Raw genomic sequence first — 23,185 nt, 5'->3', positions numbered from 1 at the left:
CTCCCTCTCTCTCTGCCCCTCCCCCGTTCATGCTCTGTCTCTCTCTGTCCTAAAAATAAATAAACGTTGAAAAAAAAAATTAAACTGGGAATTTTGGTGTTTTTCTTAAGCTGCTATTCAGACCAGACCTACCTCCCTTTCTCCTCCCTATCTGTGCCATGAATACAAAGTCTCAGTTTTCATCAGTCTTTCCCCCCTGGTGTCGTCAAAGTGATTTTATTATAAAACACATATCCAGGTGGCTCAGTCAAGTTGAACGTTGGACTTTGGCTCTGGTCGTGATCTCACAGTTTGTGAGTTTGAGCCCTGCCTGGGGCTCTGCGCTGACAGTGTGGAGCCTGTTTGGGATTCTGTCTGTCTCCTTCTCTCTCTGCCTCTGTCCTGCTCACTCTCTGTCTCTCAAAATAAATAAATAAACTTAAAAATAAAATAAAACGTATATCCATAGTCCACTTTGGGGTTAAAATTCTTCACCACTTCCTTAAAGCTGGAAGAATAAAGACCTGACTCTAGCGTAGTATGCAAGGCTCTTCATATGTGACCCTGCTCTCCTGTCCAGCTTCCTGTCTTGTCCCTTCTCATATTACATGATCTCCATCAGCCAAACTGACCTGTTTGTAGAACTCACATCCACATTACTCCCTCTCACTTCTCTACCTTTGCACACGTTGTATTGGTTGCTTCCCAGGCTCTCTACCTATCCTTCACCTGCTCAGTTTCTGCAGGTCTCAGTTAAAGCAGTAACTCTGTGCTCAGTGAAGCCTTCTTTCATCTTTCTCCCAAGCATATGTGATCTGCTTACTTTCTACCCTCTGATAGTACTTAATATACAATGGTTCTTAAATACTTAACTACGCTATATTGTAGTTATATGTGTCTTTCTCACTAGATTGCAAGTGTTGAGAGTAGGGATGGTATTTATTCATTTTTTCCCCCTAATGCCTAGTACAGTGCCTCAGAGCATTATAGATACACAGTAAAAGCTGAGTAAGTAAAAAGGTGGTGTTTCCTGCTCTAAAAAATCAACAAAGAGAATTTTACCTACAAGTTTTTACCTTCCACCTCTGTCGTCTGCAGTGTCCAGGTGAAAGAAATTCTGATATTTTTAGGTGGTTTCATATCACCCACTTTGGTTCTACCTGAGCCTAGTTCTGATAAAATGTATCAGTTGACATCCTCTGTTTCCTCTAATATTTTCCATTTTAGCATGACACATGTTTCTCAGGATTTATTTAAAGAATTTTATTTTTAACCATTTATATTTATTTGTATGGAGTGCAAGAATTCATCTTTTGATTGGCCCACTGTATTATAAATCATATGTAACAGATTTTTTTCAAACATTGTACTGTAAACAAAACAAAAACACTGTATTACAATTCAGTCAAATACTAACTTATAACTGCATATAGCTCAGCTTTTACTAAAAAAAAAAAGCATTTTACAGCTTCTTTAAAGAACAGATTGGGTTTTATACCTCCAACACAACTGTCTTCGATTATGGCTGGTCCGTGTTGAATTTCCTGTGTTCCATATGAATTAATGTTAGGATGAGGGGCTGAAGAATTATCAGCTGATTATGGCAACCAGTTGTGTCTTCTTAGCCACCAAGAATTCCTTATGTCAAATGATCTATCTTCTCTTAGTTTTCATTTTGTATGAGGGCTGTCCTGTTTTATAGAATTTGTAGTATCTGCTATCAGTGCTCATCTGTGATTATATGAGATGGGTTTAGAGCAGTGGTTCTCAAAGTTCACTTCATAGACCAGCAGCTTGTGAGCTTGTTAGAAATGCAGTTCATGGACCCCATCTCACCCAGTGAACCATGATCTGTGAAGAGGGAGCCCAGGAAACTGTGTTTCTTATGCATGTTAAAATTTGAGACCCATTGGTTTAGAGCAAGGAGTGCAAACTTGTAAAATAATAAATATTTTTGGCTTTGCAAACCATACAGACTCTGTCACAGCTATTCAACTCTGCAATTGCAGGAAAAAAAAAAAGCAGCCATAAACAATATGTAAACAGATGAATGTGGATGTGCTTCAGTGAAACTATTTACAAAAACAGGCAGTGGACTGGTTTTGGCCCACAGCCTGTAGTTTGCTGAACCTGGTTTAAGGTATTTGAAAGTGTTCTTAAGGATTATAAACACAGAGCGTGTACTAAGTAAACATTATTATGCATTCTTGTTAATATGTTACCTGAGCTATATGTAATTTACTTTCCGCATAAATTTTTCTTAGGCCAAATTTATCACAGACCACTGACTGGGATATTCTGGTTCTTTGGTTTTGTTTCAGAGATTGCTTGAAATAAGGGACTTAAGTTTTTTTTCCTTATTTTGTTATCTGAAGCTGAAGTCATTTGTATTGCAAAGAGTTAATTTACAATTCTGAATAGTAACTTGGCTTGGTAATGAAAAGGATGTTGTACAGCCTAACTCTCCCAAGTAGAAAAACAAATGGCTGCTGATTTTCCATTGTGTTCCTTTTTGTTTCATATCTAGAGCATTGTTTCCCAAATTGTGAGGTTGATGTCCCTTGAGAGACTGATTTCATCCAGAAAGAGCTGAGACTGATCTAGGGAAAATGGAAACAGGAATATTGTATTTTTCTTTTTGAATTGCCTTCATTGAGCTCTAAGCAAAAGCAAAGTCATGTATTGTGTTTGGAACAGCATGTGGTCGTTCCACTTTTGAAAGGTCTAAAGGGAAGTGAGCCAAAAAAACCTCTTTCCTTTCCACCTGTTAATATGCACTCCTAAAATGTCTCTATTCAATTAAAAATAAAGGGATGAAGAAAACCTGTATAAACAGACTTCTAAGGAAAAAAAAAAAACTATTTCTGTTGGGCAGTGGTTTTTAAACATTTTCACTTTCCTGCTTTTAGAGTCTAGTGGACCCCTTCGTTTCCTCTTTATTCTGTACTCTTCTATCCCCACACACAAGGAAAGAAAATGTTTAGTGTGACTAACTTTTGTTTTCAGGGAAGACTTTCTGAAAATAGCTGTGACGATTCTGAAAGTGAGTTGTTGAGTCATTCAAAATGAAATAGATATTGAAAAGTGTTGCAAGTCAGGTGTGTGTATAGTGGCTGTTATTGTGTTTTAAATGTAGAAGTCGCAAGCTTAACCAAGCTTAACTTCCTTTGTGATATTGTGTTGCAGTAGTAGAAAGTGTTATGACTGTTTCCAAGTCTGCGGAATCAGGATTAGACCTGTAGGTAACCAGAGAACAGTAGTTCTCCCGGGAGGCTCTGCTGATAGGCACCAGGTTCCTGCAGGGCCGTTCCTTGCTATCCCACAGTCTAGGCTATTACTGGTTACGCCTTCGGGAGAGCCTGTCCATACAGGAACATGGTTCTTTCAGACTCTGGGAAGACTGTTATGTTGTGGTTATTTCCTTTCCTTGAGAATGTGGCATGGGGGCGCCTGGGTGGCGCAGTCGGTTAAGGGTCCGACTTCAGCCAGGTCACGATCTCGCAGTCCGTGAGTTCGAGCCCCACGTCGGGCTCTGGGCTGATGGCTCAGGGCCTGGAGCCTGTTTCCGATTCTGTGTCTCCCTCTCTCTCTGCCCCTCCCCCGTTCATGCTCTCTCTCTCTCTGTCCCGAAAATAAATAAACGTTGAAAAAAAAAATTAAAAAAAAAAAGAATGTGGCATGTAGATAATGAAGCTTTATTACTCTAGTTTGTGTATTTGTCATGTATTCATTAATATTTGTTGAATGTGTACCTGAATGCGTAGTTTCCCTGGAATTAGAGTTTTTCCAAGTTACAAGTTTTAAATTAAAAAATTGACTCTTTATTGGACAGATTCTTTTGTAGTGCAAATCAGTTACTATGTATATTTGTCTAATTTCCAAAACAAACGCTCTTTTGGAGAAATAATTTAAAATTTATACTGCTGCTTGCTAAGAACTGCCGTGAAAATAACAAGTATTCCCATTATGGAAATAATGCAAATTCCTGCTTTTAATTCTTGTATTCCAGGCTCCACTTTGTATTTTTTTAAGAAGCTCACTTTCCTGGCATTGGTCACATTCATGAAAATAATTGAAAAAGTTTGCATCACTTTATTATATAGTAGTCCGTTGACATTCTCAAAGAATTTACTTGAGATCTCTGTAACCACTTTAACAGTACTCTCTGAAATGTAAACTTAATTTAAGGACCTCTGTAGATCTTTAGTGACTCTGTTGTCTAGCCAAGGCCTATCACTTTTTTAGTTGTTTTTTAGATTTCTTCACTTTCCCTCAATTTTCATTACCATTACTAGAAGTTGGCTTTGTTTTGATGCCTTTTCAAGTAAGGAATAAAGGAATAAATAATATTTTAAAATGAATAAATATACTCATGAAATAAAAATAAATAAATAGGGAATAAATAAGACATTTATCACTCCTTGAGAATTACTTGTGTAAATTACCATGGGTAGAAAGCACGGATCCTGAGCTGAGAATCAGATGCCTTATGGTGCCTAGTCTCATTTAGTAGTAAAGTGGCTTGCTTGCTTGCTTCCATGTGGGATTCACGTTCCAGCAAAGAGACAAATGTTTATGTATCTCTGTCTTTAGTACTAAGGGAGTCAAGGCATAGCTAAGATACTGCCACAGGAGCAGTCTGCTTATATATATATATATATTTTTTTTTTTTTTTTAATTTTTTTAATGTTGCTTTCTGAGACAGAGAGAGACAGAGCATGAGTGGGGGAGGGGCAGAGAGAGAAAGGGAGACACAGAATCGGAAGCGGCTCCGGGCTCTGAGCTGTCAGCACAGAGCCCGACGTGGGGCTCGAACTCACAAATCGTGAGATCATGACCTGAGCCGAAGTCGGTCACTTAACTGACTGAGCCACCCAGGCGCCCCTGCTTATATATTTTTTTAAAAATAAAAATGTTTTTCTTCTTTTGATCCCTCTCTAGTAGAATGCTAACCCAAACTTTCTCTTTGGGTTAGAATGCCACCAACTCCAGGCTTGTGATTCCTTCCATTGCCATGTCATAGCATGGGGAGCTAGCTGGTGTGTTTCAAGGAAAAGATGGTAGCATGGCAGAAGCAGGCATTGTGAGAGTGTAAGCAGTATGTTCATGCTGCTTTCCCATGTCTTTAATATCTGCTCTGCCCAGGCCACTTGAAGATGGAATGCTGTTGGGTATACCTGATGTCATGAGTAGGTGAGTTAGATAGTATAAGAGGTAACTAGGCATGTTATCTCTAGATGTCCCATAGTCATGTCCAGTTTCTATCAGGAACTATTAGCAAAACCAAGGTGGAAGGTCCTTTTATTTATTTAGGGCTAATATTGGAATCCTCATTGGATGTATATCTATGGCCTTATCAGCTTTTATGTCCTGAATATGATGGGCCAGTGTGATGTCCTAGGAAATAGCAATATGGTTAGAGTCTCTATGAAATTGAGGCACAGAACTGAAGAGCTGATGTTATTCTAAGGTGGTGCTTCTAAAACTTTGGTGTGCATGAGAATCATCTGAAGGGCTTGGTAAAACACAGATTGCTGCTCCCACCCCCTTCCTGAAACTGTAGGTCCTTGGTGGGATGGAGAATGTGCATTTCTTTTTTTTTTTTTTATAATTTTTCTTTTTGACATTTATTTAACCTTGAGAGACAGAGACAGAGCATGAGTAGGGGAAGGGCAGAGAGAGGGAGACACAAAATCCAAAGCAAGCTCCAGGCTCTGAGCTGTCAGTGCAGAGCCTGACGCAGGGCTCGAGCCTATGAACTGTGAGATCATGACCTGAGCCATAGTCGGCCACTTAACCCACTGAGCCACCCAGGTGCCCTGAGAATTTGCATTTCTAACAAATGCCTTTGGGATGCTGCTGCTGTTTTTTCAGGGACCACTCTTTGAGAACCACTGCTCTAAGGCAAGTTGGTAAAGATGTGTTGTCGTCCTTCCTAGATAAAAGTAAATGGCTTTTGGAGGAAAAAAGCATTGGCCAGGTTAGCATTGGCCTGCATATGAAGTGCCAAGGTGGTACTGATTTGCTGCAGTAAAGAGACCACATCTGGAAAAGCATCTGAGCCCTTTGATTAAGGTTTAAGACAATCTATTAATAATATATTCAGTTGTACTGGAAAGTTACAGTGGACAGGTGCTAAGAATTACATCCCTAAATATGTTTTTGATGATGTTACTAGTCTCTGGAAACCCTCTCTGGCTTGCATTACTGCTTTCGATTTTCTCTCATGGTAGAGGGAGACCTCTCATTTGGCCTCTTCTACCATAATAATGTTTATCCAAGAAGCCAGTTTTGTGATTGTGCTATTGCTAAATACAGCAATTTGAAGTATACATGCGTGGACTTGGGAAATTACAATGGGTTGAGTTTGGGCTCCCACTAAGCTTCTGTCATAAGCCCATTTATCATCTGACCTTCAGAAGCCTAGTTTATGAAACTAGCACATTGAATCTAGAATGAATACGGCCATATCAGTGTGTCTTAGCACTGTCTGAAATTATGTTTTTTCCTCCTTAATCCAGCACACTCAGAAACCAATGTAAGTGAACAATGTCTTACAAGTAATGTATGCTCCTGTTTTCCAGATTTGCTTTTGACTTGACCCTCCCAGGGCATGCTAGGGTAGAACTCTGCTTATGGGTTGAGACATTGAAGAACAGTAGGGATGTGGTATGAAGCTATTTATTTTCCTCTTACAAAGTAAATCTTTCAGGTGAGGAGTATCTGCCTCGACAGACCGGGGATGAGGGTCTGCTTTGAGGTCTTCAGGTTCAGAGCATCGTGTGAATCTCCAAACCTTGTCTTGTATCCCCACTTCAGATCGGGGGCTCCCACGGCTTTCAGATCACAATAACTCTTGATTTCTTGTGTGAAAGGGTAGCAAATTTAACTAATGTAATTTGGCAACATGCAGGATCAGACTGTGCATTTGGTTTTCAATGTCTTAAACCTTAAGTGTTTTTAATCCTTGCATTTCACTCCACACCTCCAGCCAAGAATTTAGGGATGTCAGTTTGTCACTCTTTTCTTTTCCTAAGCTAAACACTGCCATTAGAGGCACTAGGGGCACTAGAGGCACTCACCTCAGCCCATGATCCTTGAATATTTCATGCTTTTCATACTATTTTCTGCCTCTCTGGCAATAGCCACTCAGCCTTACCTTTACTGGGCATATCATTCTAAGACATTCTGGGAATCTAAGTGATTACAAGGATAATGCAACTAGCTGGTTTTCTGCCGTATACCCTGGGTTGCCAGACTTCCATTTCCAAATGCTGGTAGAATGGTTCACTGCTTTTGGCCCCAATTAGGTCAGAAAACCAGTTCTAGAATTCCTCCCATTTCACTGAGGTCACTTACATCCCATTCCTTACATAATTGCTGTACCAGTCAGTCTTTTTGGTTGCAAACAATAGAAACCAGCTTTGACTAAGTTAAGCAGAAAATGGATGGATATTAGATAGCTTCTTCAATCACAGGGGAGACTGGAGAACCAGGTTCAGAATATAGAGAGGAGCAAAGGGAACTAGGACACAGCTAAGATCATGCCATAGGATCAGTCTGTCACCAATGCCAATGCCATTGGACACTTCCTGAACCATTGCCCCTGGATACTTATTTCGGCACTGTGGGCATTATTAAACCCACTGCAGTTGCCTCAGATAACCTATCAGTTCTTTTGTACAGCACTCTCCCCACGAATCAAAATACCTGGAATATCCAAATGGCCATGTTTAGATTATGTGCCTATGTGTTTATTAGAAGATTGCACCCCTGCATCCCTTCTTCAGTTTCTGTAGCATCTCACCTACTTTGGGACTCCCCAAAATAGGGCTGCTGCACAGATGGAAATAAACATTCACCCGAGAGCTCAGTGCAAGACAGTATTACTGATCAAGGAGAAAAGGTCATTGTAGTACCTACAGTTGTTTTGAAATTTATGTCCAGCTCTGCTACGCAAGACTTTGTTACCTTCTTCATAAACTTTTTGAGTCATGAAATGTCCTTAGAGATCATCCATCAGTTCATCACTCTCATCTTACTGATGGATGATCTGAGACTGAACACAGAAAATGATCTGCTGAAGGTGGCACTAGTAGTTAATGGCAAAGCTGGAACCAGAATTAGGATGCTGGCATTATACCAGGCAAAGGATTATATAAACTACTTTGCATATTTTGGTTCTTATTGTCTATTTATCATATTTATCATAGTTAGACTGGTTATATTTCAGAATGGAGGCATCAGTTGCCTTCTTTTTTTTTTTTTAATTTTTTTTCAATATTTATTTATTTTTGGGACAGAGAGAGACAGAGCATGAACGGGGGAGGGGCAGAGAGAGAGGGAGACACAGAATCGGAAGCGGCTCCAGGCTCTGAGCCATCAGCCCAGAGCCCGACGCGGGGCTCGAACTCACGGACCGCGAGATCGTGACCTGGCCGAAGTCGGACGCTTAACCGACTACGCCACCCAGGCGCCCCTCAGTTGCCTTCTTAATTGCCCTCTTCTTCCTCATCTCTGTTAGTACTAATAGTATCTACCACAGGATTTCTGCCAGGGACCATTTCCTTAAAGGAGCCTACCTTGTATTTCTCTGAATGTTAAAACTATAATCAACTGGACTATTTGAGTTACTATTCAATAGTTATTATTCAATTGATATTTTATGTTGTGGTTAGTCACTTGATGAGTTTCTGAGCCTTTGAAAATGAAATATGAAAAAGAGAAATTCATGAGTGAGACCATGAAGGCCCTGAGTTACCTACTGAGAGATTTGAAGGAGGTGTGTCACTAAGGGGGGAAGGAAGAGCAGACCGATCAGACTAGGAAATTTAAATCTTTGCTCAGTTCACATATTTAAATAGCACTTGTCCTGCTATATATAAATACCAGTTTAATAATATGATGGAATTCTGATTATAAGATTATGGACATAAGAAATGTCACAGTCAAGGGGCACCTGGGTGGCTTGGTTAAGCGTCCAACTTTGGCTCAGGTCATGATCTCATGGTCTGTGATTTTGAGCCCCACGTCAGGCTCTGTGCTGAGAGTTCAGAGCCTGGAGCCTGTTTTGGATTCTGTGTCTCTCTCTCTCTCTCTCTGCTCTCTTGCTGCTTATGCTCATGCTCTGTCTCTCAAAAATAAATGAACATTAGAAAATTAAAAAAAAAAAAGAAATGTCATAGTCAAGTTAGTAGTTTTTCCATCTCTGGAGGTTTGGTTTCTGAGAAGCCCAGGACATTTTGTGGAAAACCGTAAATGATTCCTATTGAGTTTTTTTTTTAGTTCAAAGGATCAGGGAAATACACTCGTTCCACTTATTCTGTTTTCAGTTGATTGGGATGAGTGCAATAATAGGCCAACTACCCATTATTTGAAGTGCTCTTATTTGTTCCATAATGATTTGTTTAAAAAAATTACCTGCATCAGGAGGTACTTGCACCATCTATAATGTGATAAATGTAGTTCGAGGTTTTGTACTCTTTGATTATTTGTCCTGGGAACATTTATTTTTTTCAAACTGAAGACTTTCGTTTCAGATAGAAGGTTACCTGTCCTCTTTTGGTATCTTTTGTTTACCCTTCATCTTCATTGGTCTTCTTGCCCATCTTGTGAGGGGTAGTTTTCAGTTAGAGCTGGGTAGTAGTGTAGTGTCAGAGTTCGAAGAGGATGCACTCTCGAGTCTTACGGGCCCAGGCTCACATCCTGGTTGCTACTTAGGACACTTGATGAAAGTTGTTCTTAGAGGCTGTTTCATCATCTGCAAGGTAGAGATAAGAACATCTCTCTCATAGGATTGTTGTAAAAAGAATTGGGGTAGGAAAAGCACAGTGCCCAGTTAATGGCAAGTGCTGAATAAATCAAAATTCTAATTTACTATCAGTACCTATAGAATTGGTAAAAGTAGCATTAGATAAGAATATGGGCACTTAAATTCTAATTCAGGCTAGATTTGGGGATTTCAACAACAACTTCAATAAGCAGTTGGATTCTGTTTTCTCACTTATAATCTGAGGGTCTGGATCAGGTTACTGGTTTTCAGACTGTGATCTCTGGAAGTGCTTTGAGGTCACTGGCAGGGAAGGGGAGCAGTGAGAGGTATCTCAGAGGGAGGGCTTCCTTTTCAGCCAGAGCAGCTGCGCTTTTATTTATTTAATATATTGGGCTTCTTTGTAATCTCTTATTTAAAGAAAATCTTACTTGGCAAAATACACACGCACACACACACACTTTTTGAAAATAATAGACTTAAAAGTCCACTAAAGTCCCTTCCAAGTTTAAAGTCTTTATGTCTATTAGTTTGCAACAACTTGAAAGTGGTCCAAGCTGGATCCGACCCAAAGTGTCTTATTTTGTCCTGTATGGTATTTTAGTATATGTGCTGCCGAAGCGAGCACTCCTGTATGGTATTTTAAATATTTATATTAAAGTGACAAAATTTAAAATTTGGAGATTTTAACATAAAAATCTAGATTCTAGCTCTCTTATGAAAAATTGATATATCTGACAATTCTGTGTCCCCATCTTCAAATAACAGTCTGTTAGAGTTGAATGGCAGCTGCTACCAACTACTCCTATCTTCTGCCCCTCCGAATTTACCTGCCTAGGCCCTGCAGGTATTTGAGTTTTCAGCGTCTGATTTATTCTCTGCACATTGCATGCACACAAACTAGTATTATTGGATTAATCAGTGTTGACATTCTAGAAGAATTAAACAAAGGATGCGACTTGTAAGGAAATGACTTGCCCTGTGAGGAAATTATTTTAATACAGCAGAAGTACATGTGTCAGTTTTATTCTGCCTGCCCTTAAACTGGATAATAAATAGTTCTTAAGTGCTGACCATCAATTTATCCTGGCTGTTGCAGCATGACTCCTGAGTTAGGAGAATTAAACATAGTATATTTTAATTCTTTCCAGTATAGGGTCTGATTAACAGACACTCAAAAATTTTAGGAACCAGGCAATTTGGGAGTAAATAAGGAAGTAAGTGTTACCAGTTGCCCATGCTTCTTCTTCCAACTCTGTCCCAGAATGGATACTCAACACAGTCTGGGCATTCTCCCTCTTGGGATACAGAAACTTGAGAAAAGTCCTCTGCTGTTCTCTGACAACTTCCTCTTAGGCAGCAAAGGGTCAATCTCAGCATCATTCATACAAGGGAGATGTGGAACACCACCTGTGGTGGCCCTGTCTTTGCTCAGTCACTTTGCCCCATCAGGACAGGGTGGATTCTCCACTCGTCCAACGTCCTTTAAAGCTCTTGTTCCCTAATTGTTGGGTGTGGGTTCTATATGTGCCCTTTAAATCAGACGTGTTAATTGTAGTGTTGTAATCACATCTCATATTTATTTATTAATTTTTTTGTATGTCCTTTCACTTACTGAGAAATATGCATTGAAATTTCTCATTAAGATCATGGAATTCTCCATTTATCCTTATAGTTTTGTTGCTTTTCACTTTACATATCTTGTGCTATTTTATTAGGTGTATACAGTGCTCAGCAATATATTGTAAAGTGTATTTGTTGCATTTTATCCAGAATCTGAATGTTTTGTGGCAGGAGATATTTAGTTGGTCACACTGCCAGAAAGTAGAAGTCCTCATTGTCCTAATTTTTTTTCATTTCTTACATTCCCTCAGTTGCTCAGTATCATGTCACATTTTTATATTATTTGGTTAATTGTAATTCCAGTGTAGTTATCATACAGTGCCATATTCCTGTGTACAATATAGCGATTCAGCAATTCAGTATATTACTCTGTGCTTATCAAAATAAGTATACTCCTGAATCCCCATCACCTGTTTCACCCATCCCCCCAACTGACCTCCCTCTAGTAACTATCTGCTGTTCTCTGTAGTTAAGAATGTGTTTTTTTGGTTTGTCTCTTCTTTTTTCCTTTGTTCCTTTGTTTTGTTTCTTAAATACTATATATGAATGAAACCATATTTGTGGTTTATGACTGGCTTATTTCATTTAGCATTATACTCTCTAGAGCCATCCACAGTGTTGTAAATAGCAAGATTTCATTTATTTTTATGGCTGAATAATATTCCACCACACATACATACATACATACATACATACATACATACATACATAAATACATACATACCACATCTTCATTATCCGTCCATCTACTGATGGACACTCAGGCTCCTTCCATAATTTGGCTATTGTAAATATTGCTGTAGTAAACAAAGGGGTACATATATCCTTTCAAATTAGTGTTTTTGTATTCCTTGGGTAAATACCTACTGGTGCAATTTCTGGATCATAGGGTAGTTCTGTTATTTATTTTTTTTCCATACTGTCTTCCATAGTGGCTGTACCAGCTTGCATTCCCACCAACAGTGCAAAAGGGTTCCTCTTTCCCCACATCTTCACCAACAGTTGTTTTTCCTGGATTTTTTTTTTATTTTAGCCATTCTAACAGATATCATTATGGTTTTGATTTGTATTTCCCTGATGATGAATGATGTTGAGCAACTTTTCATGTGTCTGTTGGCCAACTGTATGTCTTCTTTGGAGGAATGTCTGTTCATGTCTTCTGCCCATTTTTCACTTGGATTATTTGGTTTTTTTTTGGTGTTGAGTTATATTGGTTCTTTTATATATTTTTGATACTAATTGTTTATTGGATATATCATTTGCAAATATACACTCCAATTCAGTAAGTTGTCTTTTAGTTTTGATAGTTTCCTTTGCTGTGTAGAAGCTTTCTTTCTTTCTTTCTTTCTTTCTTTCTTTCTTTCTTTATAGGAACATATATTTTTTTAATGTTTATTTTTGATAGAGAGAGCACAAGTAGGGGAGGTGCAGAGAGAGAGGCGGTGACAGAGGATTTGAAGCAGGCTCCTGCTGACGGCAGAGAGCCCAACGTGGGGCTCAAACTCATGAACAGTGAGATCATGACCTGAGCCGAAGTCAGATGCTTAACTGACTGAGCCACCCAGGTGCCTCATTTTTTATTTTGACATACTCCCAATAGTTTATTTTTGTTTTTATTTCTTTTACCTTAGGATATATAGCTAGAAAGATGTTGTTATGGCTGATGTCAGAGAAATTACTGCTTGTGCTCTTTTAGGATTTTTATGGTTTCAGGTCTCACATTTAGGTCTTTAATCCACTTGACTTTGTTTGTTTGTTTGTTTGTTTATTTATTATTATATGAAATTTATTGTCAAATTAGTTTCCATACAACACCCAGTGCTCATCCCAAAAGATCCCTCTTCAATGCCCATCACCTACCCTCCCCTCCCTCCGCCCCCCCTCCATCAACCCTCAGTTTTTTCTGTTTTTAAGAGTCTCTTATGCTTTGGCTCTCTCTCCCACTCTAACCTCTTTTTTTTTCTTTTTTTTCCTTCCCCTCCCGCATGGGTTTCTGTTAAGTTTCTCAGGATCCACATAAGAGTGAAAACATATGATATCTGTCTTTCTCTGTATGGCTTATTTCACTTAGCATCACACTCTCCAGTTCCATCCACATTGCTACAAAGGGTCATATTTCATTCTTTCTCATTGCTACGTAGTACTCCATTGTGTATATAAACCACAAATTCTTTATCCATTCATCAGTTGATGGACATTTAGGCTCTTTCCACAATTTGGCTATTGTTGAGAGTGCTGCTATAAACATTGGGGTGCAAGTGTCCCTATGCATCAGTACTCCTGTATCCCTTAGGTAAATTCCTAGCAGTGCTATTGCTGGGTCATAGGGTAGGTCTATTTTTAATTTTTTGAGGAACCTCCACACTGTTTTCCAGAGTGGCTGCACCAGTTTGCATTCCCACCAACAGTGCAAGAGGGTTCCCGTTTCTCCACATCCTCTCCAGCATCTATAGTCTCCTGATTTGTTCATTTTGGCCACTCTGACTGGCGTGAGGTGATAGCTGAGTGTGGTTTTGATTTGTATTTCCCTGATGAGGAGCGACGTTGAGCATCTTTTCATGTGCCTGTTGGCCATCCGGATGTCTTCTTTAGAGAAGTGTCTATTCATGTTTTCTGCCCATTTCTTCACTGGGTTATTTGTTTTTTGGGTGTGGAGTTTGGTGAGCTCTTTATACATTTTGGATACTAGCCCGTTGTCCAATATGTCATTTGCAAATATCTTTTCCCATTCCGTTGGTTGCCTTTTAGTTTTGTTGATTGTTTCCTTTGCTGTGCAGAAGCTTTTTATCTTCATGAGGTCCCAATAGTTCATTTTTGCTTTTAATTCCCTTGCCTTTGGGGATGTGTCAAGTAAGAAATTGCTGTGGCTGAGGTCAGAGAGGTCTTTTCCTGCTTTCTCCTCTAGTGTTTTGATGGTTTCCTGTCTCACATTCAGGTCCTTTATCCATTTTGAGTTAATTTTTGTGCAAGGTGTAAGAAAGTGGTCTAGTTTCATTCTTCTGCATGTTGCTTTCCAGTTCTCCTAGCACCATCTGTTAAAGGGACTGTCTTTTTTCCATGGATATTCTTTCCTGCTTTGTTAAAGATTAGCTGGCCATACTTTTGTGGGTCTAGTTCTGGGGTTTCTATTCTATTCCATTGGTCTCCGTGTCTGTTTTTGTGCCAATACCATGCTGTCTTGATGATTACAGCTTTGTAGTAGAGGCTAAAGTCTGTGATTGTGATGCCTCCTGCTTTGGTCTTCTTCTTCAAAATTACTTTGGCTATTCAGGGCCTTTTGTGGTTCCATATGAATTTTAGGATTGCTTGTTCTAGCTTTGAGAAGAATGCTGGTGCAATTTTGATTGGGATTGCATTGAATGTGTAGATAGCTTTGGGTAGTATTGACATTTTGACAATATTTATTCTTCCAATCCATGAGTACGGAAGGTTTTTCCATTTCTTTATATCTTCTTCAATTTCCTTCATAAGCTTTCTATAGTTTTTAGCGTACAGATCTTTTACATCTTTGGTTAGATTTATCCCTAGGTATTTTATGCTTCTTGTTGCAATTGTGAATGAGATCAGTTTCTTTATTTGTCTTTCAGTTGCTTCATTATTAGTGTATAAGAATGTAACTGATTTCTGTACATTGATTTTGTATCCTGCAACTTTGCTGAATTCATGTATCAGTTCTAGCAGACTTTTGGTGGAGTCTATCGGACTTTCCCTTTATAATATCATGTCATCTGCAAAAAGTGAAAGCTTGACTTCATCTTTGCCAATTTTGATGCCTTTGATTTCCTTTTGTTGTCTGATTGCTGATGCTAGAACTTCCAACACTATGTTAAACAACAGCGGTGAGAGTGGACGTCCCTGTCGTGTTCCTGATCTGAGGGAAAAAGCTCTCAGTTTTTCCCCATTGAGGATGATGTTAGCTGTGGGCTTTTCATAAATGGCTTTTATGATGTTTAAGTATGTTCCTTCTATCCCGACTTTCTCGAGGGTTTTTATTAAGAAAGGATGCTGAATTTTGTCAAATGCTTTTTCTGCATCGATTGACAGGATCATATGGTTCTTTTCTTTTATTAATGTGATGTATCACGTTGATTGATTTGTGAATGTTGAACCAGCCCTGCATCCCAGGAATGAATCCCACTTGATCGTGGTGAATAATTCTTTTTATAAGCTGTTGAATTTGATTTGCTAGTATCTTATTGATAATTTTTGCATCCATATTCATCAGGAATATTGGCCTGTAGTTCCCTTTTTTTACTGGGTCTCTGTCTGGTTTAGGAATCAAAGTAATACTGGCTTCATAGAATGAGTCTGGAAGTTTTCCTTCCCTTTCTATTTTTTGGAATAGCTTGAGAAGGATAGGTATTATCTCTGCTTTAAACGTCTGGTAGAACTCCCTTGGGAAGCCATCTGGTCCTGGATTCTTATTTGTTGGGAGATTTTTTTTTTTTTAATTTTTTTTTTTTAACATTTATTTATTTTTGAGACAGAGAGAGACAAAGCATGAACGGGGGAGGGTCAGAGAGAGGGAGACACAGAATATGAAACAGGCTCCAGGCTCTGAGCTGTCAGCACAGAGCCTGACGCGGGGCTCGAACTCACGGACCGCGAGATCATGACCTGAGCCGAAGTCGGCCGCTTAACCGACTGAGCCACCCAGGCGCCCCATGTTGGGAGATTTTTGATAACCGATTCAATTTCTTCACTGGTTATGGGTCTGTTCAAGCTTTCTATTTCCTCCTGATTGAGTTTTGGAAGCGTGTGGGTGTTTAGGAATTTGTCCACTTCTTCCATGTTGTCCAGTTTGTTGACATATAATTTTTCATAGTATTCCCTGATAATTGCTTGTATGTCTGAGGGATTGGTTGTAACAATTCCATTTTCATTCATGATTTTATCTATTTGGGTCATCTCCCTTTTCTTTTTGAGAAGCCTGGCTAGAGGTTTATCAATTTTGTTTATTTTTTCAAAAAACCAACTCTTGGTTTCATTCATCTGCTCTACAGTTTTTTTAGATTCTATATTGCTTATTTCTGCTCTGATCTTTATTATTTCTCTTCTTCTGCTGGGTTTAGGCTGCCTTTGCTGTTCTGCTTCTATTTCCTTTAGCTGTGCTGTCAGATTTTGTATTTGGGATTTTTCTTGTTTCTTGAGATAGGCCTGGATTGCAATGTATTTTCCTCTCAGGACTGCCTTCGCTGCATCCCAAAGCGTTTGGATTGTTGTATTTTCATTTTCGTTTGTTTCCATATATTTTTTAATTTCTTTAATTGCCTGGTTGACCCACTCATTCTTTAGTAGGTTGTTCTTTAACCTCCATGCTTTTGGAGGTTTTCCAGACTTTTTCCTGTGGTTGATTTCAAGCTTCATAGCATTGTGGTCTGAAAGTATGCATGGTATAATCTCAATTCTTGTATACTTATGAAGGGCTGTTTTGTGACCCAGTATGTGATCTGTCTTGGAGAATGTTCCATGTGCACTTGAGAAGTATATTCTGTTGCTTTGGGATGCAGAGTCCTAAATATATCTGTCAAGTCCATCTGATCCAATGTATCACTCAGGGCCCTTGTGTCTTTATTGACCGTGTGTCTAGATGATCTATCCATTGCTGTGAATGGGGTGTTAAAGTCGCCTGCAATTACCACATTCTTATCAATAAGGTTGCTTATGTTTTTGAGTAATTGTTTTATATATTTGGGGGCTCCTGTATTCGGCGCATAGACATTTATAATTGTTAGCTCTTCCTGATGGATAGACCCTGTGATTATTATATGATGCCCTTCTTCATCTCTTGTTACAGCCTTTAATTTAAAGTCTAGTTTGTCATGCTCGCTTCGGCAGCACATATACTAAAATTGGAACAATACAGAGAAGATTAGTATGGCCCCTGCGCAAGGATGACACGCAAATTTGTGAAGCGTTCCATATTAAAAAAAATAATAAAAAAAAATAAAGTCTAGTTTGTCTGATATAAGCATAGCCACTCCAGCTTTCTTTTGACTTCCAGTGGCATGATAAATAGTTCTCCATGCCCTCACTTTCAATCTGAAGGTGTCCTCAGGTCTAAAATGAGTCTCTTGTAGACAGCAAATAGATGGCTCTTGTTTTTTTTATCCATTCTGATACCCCATGTCTTTTGGTTGGCGCATTTAGTCCATTTACATTCAGTGTTATTATAGAAAGATATGGGTTTAGAGTCATTGTGATGTCCGTAGGTTTCATGCTTGTAGTGATGTCTCTGGTACTTTGTCTCACAGGATCCCCCTTAGGATCTCTTGTAGGGCTGGTTTAGTGGTGACGAATTCCTTCAGTTTTTGTTTGTTTGGGAAGACCTTTATCTCTCCTTCTATTCTAAATGACAGACTTGCTGGATAAAGGATTCTTGGCTGCATATTTTTTTCTGTTCATCACATGGAAGATCTCCTGCCATTCCTTTCTGGCCTGCCAAGTTTCAGTAGAGAGATCAGTCACCAGTCTTATAGGTCTCCCTTTATATGTTAGAGCACATTTATCCCTAGCTGCTTTCAGAATTTTCTCTTTATCCTTGTATTTTGCCAGTTTCACTATGATATGTCGTGCAGAAGATCGATTCAAGTTATGTCTGAAGGGAGTTCTCTGTGCCTCTTGGATTTCAATGCCTTTTTCCTTCCCCAATCAAGGAAGTTCTCAGCTATTATTTCTTCAAGTACACCTTCAGCACCTTTCCCTCTCTCTTCCTCCTCTGGAATACCAATTATGCGTAGATTATTTCTCTTTAGTGCATCACTTGGTTCTCTAATTTTCCCCTCATACTCCTGGATTTTTTTTGTCTTTTTCTCAGCTTCTTCTTTTTCCATAATTTTATCTTCTAGTTCACCTATTCTCTCCTCTGCCTCTTCAATCTGAGCCGTGGTTGTCTCCATTTTATTTTGCAGCTCATTAATAGCATTTTTTAGCTCCTCCTGGCTGTTCCTTAGTCCCTTGTTCTCTGTAGCAATAGATCCTCTGCTGTCCTTTGTACTGTTTTCAAGCCCAGTGATTAATTTTATGACTATTATTCTAAATTCACTTTCTGTTATATTTAAATCGTTTTTGATCAGTTGGTTAGCTGTCGTTATTTCTTGGAGGTTTTTTTGAGGGGAATTCTTCCGTTTTGTCATTTTGGATAGTCCCTGGATTGGTGCAGAACTGCAGGGCACTTCCCCTGTGCTGTCTTGAATAACTTGTGTTGGTGGGCGGGGCCGCAGTCAGACCTGATGTCTGCCCCCAGCCCACCGCTGGGGCCACAGTCAGACTGGTGTGTGCCTTCTCTTCCCCTCTCCTAGGGGCGGGATTCACTGTGGGGTGGTGTGGCCCGACTGGGCTACTTGTACACTGCCAGGCTTGTGGTGCTGGGGATCTGGTGTATTAGCTGGGGTGGATCGGCATGGTGCACAGGGGCGGCAGGGGCAGGCTCAGCTGGCTTTTCCTTAGGAGGTCCGCTTCAGGAGGGGCCCTGTGGCACCAGGAGGGAGTCAGACCTGCCGGAGGGATGGATCTGCAGAAGCACAGCATTGGTTTTTGGGTGTTTTCGAGGTGCAAGCAAGGTTCCTGGCAGGAACTGGTTCCCTTTGGGATTTTGGCTGGGGGATGGGCCAGGGAAATGGCGCTGGTGAGCGCCTTGTTCCCCGCCAAGCTGCGCTCTGTTGTCCGGGGCTCAACAACTCTCCCTCCTGGCTCTCTGAGTAGAGCTGTTAACTTATAACCTTCCGGATTTTAAGTCCCGCTTGCTGTCCGAACACACTCCTTCCGGCCCCTCTGCTTTTGCAAGCCAGACTCGGGGGCTCTGCTTTGCCGGCGGGCCGCCCCTCCGCCCTGGCTCCCTCCTGCCAGTCCGTGTAGCACGCACCTCCTCTCCGCCCTTCCTACCCTCTTCCGTGGACCTCTTGTCTACGCTTGGCTCCAGAGAATCCATTCTGCTAGTCTCGCGATTTTCTGGGTTATTTAGGCAGGTGTGGGTGGAATCTAAGTGATCTGCAGGACGCGGTGAGCTCAGCGTCCTCCTATGCCGCCATCTTCCCACTGCTTCTGCTTCTGTGTCTCTCCACTTGAGTTTATTTTTATGTTTGGTGTAAGAAAATGGTCAAGTTTTATTCTTTTGCATGTAGCCGTCCAGTTTTCCCAACACCCATTTGTTGAAGAGACTTTTTCCCCATTTTATATTCTTGCCTCCTTTGTCAAAGATCAATTGACTATATAATTATGGGTTTTTTTTCTGGGCTTTCTGTTCTGTTCCATTGACTTATGTGTCGGTTTTTGTGACAGTACCATACTATTTTGATTACTATGCTTTTGTAATATAACTTGAAGTCTGGAATTGTGATACCTCTAGTTTTTGTTTGTTTGTTTGTTTTCAAGATTGCTTTAGCTCTCCAGGGTCTTCTGTGATTCCATACAAATTTTAGGATTGTTTATTTTAGTTCTGTGAAACATGCTGTTGGTATTTTGATAGAGATTGCATTAAATGTGTAGATTGCTTTAGGTAGTATAGATATTTTAACAATATTTATTCTTCCAATCCATGAACATGGAATGTCGTTTTGTTGTGTCATCTTCAGTGTCTTTCATCAGTGTTTTACAGTTTTCAGAGTACAGGTCTTTGACTTCTTTGGTGAAGTTTATTCCTATGTATTTATTATTTTTGGTGAAATTGTAAATGGAATTGTTTTCTTGATTTCTCTTTCTGCTGTTTCATTAATAGTGTATAGAAATACAACAGGTTTCTGTACATTGATTTTGTATCCTACAACCTTACTGAATTCATTTATCAGTTTTAGTAGTTTCTTAGTGGAGTCTTTAGGATTTTCTATATAATATCATGTCATCTGCAAATAGTGAAAATTTTACTTCTTCCTTACCAATTTGAATGCCTTTTATTTCCTTGTGTTGTCTGATTACTGTGGCTAGGACTTGCAGTTCTATGTTGAATGGAAGTGGTGAGAGTGGACATCCTTGTCTTATTCCTGACCTTAGAGGAAAAGTGCTCAGTTTTTCCTCTTTGAATATGATGTTAGCTTTGAGTTTTTGATATAAGGCCTTTATTGTATTGAGGTATGTTCCCTCTAACCCTACTTTGTTGAGGGTTTTTATCATGAATGGATGTTGTACTTTGTCAAGTGCTTTTTCTGCATCTATTAAAATGATCATGTAGTTTTTATCCTTTATCTTATTGATGTGATATATCATGTTGATTGATCTGCAAATGTTGAACCACCTTTGCATCCCATGAATAAATCCCAGCATCATGATAAATGATCTTTTTAATGCATTGTTGAATTTGGTTTTCTAATATTTTGTTGAGGACTTTTGCATTTATGTTCAACAGAAATGAACTCTTTTTTTTTTTTTTTTTGTGGTGTCTTTATCTGGTTTTGGCATCAGGGTAATTATGGCCCCATAGAATGAATTTGAAGGTTTTCCTTCCTTTTCTGTTTTTTAGAAAAGTTCGGGAAAAAATAGGTATTAACTCTTCTTTAAATGTTTGGTAGAATTTACCTGTGAAGCTGTCTGGTCCTGGACTTTGGTTTGTTAGGAGTTTTTTGATTACTGATTCAGTTTTATTGCTGGTACTTAGTCTGTTCAAATTTTCTTTTTCTCTTTTTTCTTTTTTTTTTTTTTTTTTCAAATTTTCTATTTCTTCCCGATTCAGTTTTGGGAGGTTATATGTTTCTGGGAATTGGTCCATTTCTTCTAGGTTGTCCAGGTTGTTGGCATATAATTTTTCATAATATTTTCTTACAGTCCTTTGTATTTCTGTGGTGTTGGTTGTTATTTCTCCTCCCATTTCTGATTTGGTTATTTGAGTCCTCCCTCTCTGTCTTTTTATGAGTCTGGCTAGAGTTTTGTTGATCTTTTCAAAGAACTAGCTCCTGATTCCATCAATCTATTCTGTTGGTTTTTTTAATTTATCTATTTCTGCTTTAATCTTTATTATTTTCTTCCTTCTGCTTTTGGGTTTTGTTCTTCTTTTTCTAGCTCCTTTAGATGTAAGGTTAAGTTGTTTATTTGAGATTTTTCTTGCTTTTGATGTAGGCCTGTATTACTATAAACTAATCCCCACCCCCACCCCCCTACCGCCACCACCACCAGAACCTCTTTTGCGGCATCTCAAAGATTTTGGGCCGTTGTGTTTTCATTTTCACTTCTGTCCATGTAATTTTTTATTTCTTCTTTGATTTCTCGGTTGACCCATTCATTGTTTAGTAGCATATTATTTAACATCAGTGTGTGTGTGTTCTCTCCAGAGTTTTTCTTGTGGTTGATTTCTAGTTCATAGCATTGTGGTCAGAAAAGACACATCTTATGACTTTGATCTTTTTGAATTTGTTGAAATTTGTTTTGATGCCTAATATATGATCTATTCTGGAGAATGTTCCATGTGCACTTGAAAAGAATGTGTATTCTGCTATTTTAGGAAGGAATGTTCTGAATATATCTGGTAAGTCCATCTGAAACCGTGTGTCATTCAAAACCACTGTCCTTATTGATTTTTCTGTTTGGGTGATCTGTCCATTGATACAAGTGGGATGTTAAAGTTCCCTACCATTATTGTATTGCTATCAATTAGTTCCTTTGTGTTTGTTATTAACTGTTTTATGTATTTGAGTGCTACCATATTGGGTGCATAAATACTTAACAGTTATTACATCTTCTTGTTGGATTGTCCCCCTTATGATGATAAAGTGTCCTTCTTTGTCTCTTGTAACAGTCTTTGTTTTAAAGTCTATTTTGTCCAATATAAGTGTTGTTATACCCCAGCTTTCTTTTCACATCCATTTGCATGGTCAGTGCTTTTCCATTCCTTCACTTTCAATCTGCCTGTGTCTTTAGTCAGAAACGAGTCTCTTATAGGCAGCATATAGATGGGTCTTGGTTTTTTTATCCATACCATTACTCTGTTTCTTTTTAATTTTTTTTAATGTCTATTTATTTTTGAGAGAGAGAGAGAGAGAGAGAGAGAGAGAGAGAGAGAGACAGAGACAGCATGAGCAGGGGAGGGGCAGAGAGAGAAGGAGACACAGAATTTGAAGCAGGCTCCAGGCTTTGAGCTGTCAGCATGGAGCCCGATGCAGGGCTCAAACTCATGGACTGTGAGATCATGACCTGAGCCGAAGTCAGATGCTTAACCGACTGAGCCACCCAGTGCCCCTACTCTGTGTCTTTTAATTGGAGTGTTTAGTCCATTTATATTCAAAGTAATTATTGATAGATATGTTTTTATTGCTATTTTGTTACTTGTGGTTGTTTTTATAGTTCTTCTCAGTTCCTTTCCTTTCTTGCTCTCTTCTGTCATGTTTGCTGGCTTTCTTTAGAAATATACTTGGATTCCTTTTCTTTATTTTTTGTATATCTGTAACTGGTTTTTGACTTATGGTTACCATTAGGTATGTATATAACACCTGGAGATATCAGTTTATATTAAATTGCTGGTCACTTAAGTTTGAACCCATTCTTTACAACTCTTCCCAACTGTGTTTTAGGTATATGGTGTCATACTTTACATTCTTTCAGTTTGTGATTTGACTGATTTTTACAGATATACATAATTTTACTGCCTTCGTGCTTCCTACTTTTCTTAAGAAATTTTTTTTAATGTTTTTATTTATTTTTGAGAGAGTGAGTGAGCGAGCAGAGGAAGGGGGGGGCGACAGAGAATATGAAGCAGCTCCACGCTCTGAGCTGTCAGCACAGAGCCCAACGCAGGGCTTGAACTCACAGACTGTGAGATCATGACCTGAGCCAAAGTTGGACACTCACCTGACTGAGCCACCCAGGTGCCCCTTACTTTTCTTACTCTTA

At 39.2% G+C, this 23,185-nt stretch overlaps 1 protein-coding gene and 1 non-coding gene across 2 annotated transcripts in view; both read left to right on the top strand.

Annotated features, from left to right (window-relative positions):
• The window catches only part of FZD6 (frizzled class receptor 6), a 41,981-nt gene that overhangs the window by 2,379 nt on the left and 16,417 nt on the right, over nt 1–23,185 (top strand). The window lies entirely within an intron of this gene.
• LOC124519093 (U6 spliceosomal RNA) lies at nt 17,194–17,300 on the top strand. The gene has a single exon (XR_006964002.1). It is a non-coding gene; the product is annotated as a U6 spliceosomal RNA (small nuclear RNA).

This window comes from Lynx rufus, unplaced genomic scaffold, assembly GCF_022079265.1.
Source record: "Lynx rufus isolate CCGP_SWC_20201006 ecotype Redwood Valley unplaced genomic scaffold, mLynRuf1.p SCAF_26, whole genome shotgun sequence".
Taxonomy (NCBI): domain Eukaryota; kingdom Metazoa; phylum Chordata; class Mammalia; order Carnivora; family Felidae; genus Lynx; species Lynx rufus.
Note: the sequence above shows the minus strand (reverse complement) of the source record. Positions and strands in the feature narration are given on the sequence as shown.